The following is a 2,697-nucleotide window of genomic DNA, read 5'->3' as shown; positions in this document are numbered from 1 at the left end:
ATTGGTTGTATGTCTGTGTGTCATGATGTCTCTGGTGCTCCCTCTAGTGTTTATTTAGTCTTAGTGTATTTACATTAACCCCTTGTGTATTTACAGTGATGCATTTCACCACAGCAGATACACATTACACCCCCCCCCCACACACACACACACTCATCGCAGCCAACAAGATTTACGGACACTGAGCTCGAGCTCCTCTCGGACGCGCCCACCCCGTACCCCCCCGGCCCAGGATTGAGGCTGCCACCCGCCGCCGTTCGCCAGGGCTGGGCGCTGTTGGCAGAGGCGGTCAGCGCCGCGGGCAACACGGCCCGGAGCGGCCACCAGTGCCGTTAAAAAAAAAAAACTGCGCCACCTCCTCAGGGTGAGTAGGCAGCACTGCGCCCCCCCCCCCGACACTAACCCACGTCCCACCTCACGCACCCTGAACCCAACACCCCCCCCCCGCAATGCACCCCCAACCTGCCCCCCATGGCAACCCTCCCCCCCCCCCCTCCCAAGTGGATAGTCAGGTGTTCTTTCCCAGGGTAGGAGAGTCAAGCACTAGGGGTCGTAGGTTTGCAGTGCGCGGGGAAAAGTTTAGAACAGATGTGCGGGGCAAGTGTTTTACTCGGAGGGTGGTAAATTTCTGGACCACGCTGCCTGGGGAGGTGGGAGCGGGTACGATAGAGGCATTTAAGGGACGTCTAGACAAATATATGAATAGGGTGGGAATGGAAAGATATGGACTCCGTAAGTGCAGATGGTTTTAGTTCAGGCAGGCACCATGGTCAGCACAGGCTTGGAGGGCCGAAGGGCCTGTTCCTGCGCTGTATTGTACTTTGTTCTTTACAAGAGTTGACGATGGAGCTGTATAAAACGGCAGGGTTCTGAAGAATGCGGAGAAACAGAGAGATCTTGGGGTTCATGTCCACAGATCTCTGAAGGTTGCCACTCAAGTGGATCGAGCCGTGAAGAAGGCCTATAGTGTGTTAGCGTTTATTAACAGGGGGCTCGAGTTTAAGAGCCGCGGGGTTATGCTGCAACTGTACAGGACCCTGGTGAGACCACATTCGGAGTATTGTGTGCAGTTCTGGTCACCTCATTATAGGAAGGATGTGGAAGTATTGGAAAGGGTGCAGAGGAGATTTACCAGGATGCTGCCTGGATTGGAGGGTAGGTCTTATGAGGAAAGGTTGAGGGCGCTAGGGCTTTTCTTTTTGGAGCGGAGGAGGATGAGAGGCAACTTAATCGAGGTTTATAAGATAATGAGGGGGGTAGATAGAGTGGACGTTCAGGGACAATTTTGTCGGGTGGATGTAGCTGTTACAAGGGGGCATAACTATAAGGTTCGGGGTGGGAGATATAGGAGGGATATCCGAGGTAGGTTCTTTACTCAGAGAGTGGTTAGGGTGTGGACTGGACTGCCTGCTGTGATAGTGGAGTCGGACACTTTGGGAACTTCCAAGCGGTTATTGGATAGGCACATGGAGCACACCAGAATGACGGGCTGGGCTAGCTTGATCTTGGACAAGGCTCGGCACAACATCGAGGGCCGAAGGGCCTGTTCTGTGCTGTACGGTTCTATGGTCTAAGTTCTATGGTCAGGCCACAGCTAGCGTACTGGGTGCAGTTCTCGTCGCCACATTATAGGAAGGATGTGTTGCGCTGGAGGGGGTGCAGAGGAGATTCACTGGGATGTTGCCTGGGTGACTAACCTGGGGGCATAGATTTAAGGTAAGGGGAGCAGGAGATTTAGAGGAAGATATCAGGGAAAGCCTTTTCACCCAGGGTGTGGTGGGTGATGCGTTATGTGCTCTGGATCTGAACTGAATCGATTCAACAGCCACTACTGGTACCATGTTGCGTTATGTACTCTGGGAATAACACAGGCTGCAACTCGATGCAGCTTTGACCAAAAGCTACTCCAGACTTTGAAGTAAGTTCAATGTGATTTATTGAACCATCAGCACAGTTCTCCATGAGTTCGACTCTCCTGCTAATCTTACTATAGTAACTCAGTCTAACTAACCAGTCTGCTCTAAGCCACGTGGTGGGTGTGATGCTTCTGATCTGCCCCTGTCCTACTCTCAAAGTGTCGCCTGTGGAAAGAGACAGAGCATGTGTTCCCTGTCCATATATATGGGTTGTGTAATGCCCCCTTGTGGTAGTGACACCTCTGGGTGTCTTGACTGCCCATTGGCCGTGTCCTATTCTACGTGTTCATTAGCTGTATGTCTGCATGTCATGACATCTCCGGTGCCCCCTCTAGTGTTTACTTAGCTATAATGTATTAGCTGTCGAGAGAGAGAGACAGCGAGAGGGAGAGAGAGACAGAGAGAGAGAAACAGAGAGAGAGGGAGAGAGCCATGTATTTTCACAAAGCTCAAAGCAGCCACCTCTATTTGACTCTGTTGTACACTCCGACTCACACAGCACGTGAAACTCCCTCAGTACTGACCCTCTGACAGTGCGGCACTCCCTCAGTACTGACCCACTGACAGTGCGGCACTACCTCAGTACTGACCCTCTGACAGTGCGGCGCTCCCTCAGTACTGACCCTCTGACAGTGCGGCACTCCCTCAGTACTGACCCTCTGACAGTGCGGCGCTCCCTCAGTACTGACCCTCTGACAGTGCGGCACTCCCTCAGTACTGACCCTCTGACAGTGCGGCACTCCCTCAGTACTGACCCTCTGACAGTGCGGTGCTCCCTAAG

Source organism: Scyliorhinus torazame, chromosome 5 (genome assembly GCF_047496885.1).
Source record: "Scyliorhinus torazame isolate Kashiwa2021f chromosome 5, sScyTor2.1, whole genome shotgun sequence".
Classification (NCBI taxonomy): domain Eukaryota; kingdom Metazoa; phylum Chordata; class Chondrichthyes; order Carcharhiniformes; family Scyliorhinidae; genus Scyliorhinus; species Scyliorhinus torazame.
This window is presented reverse-complemented; position numbering follows the sequence as displayed.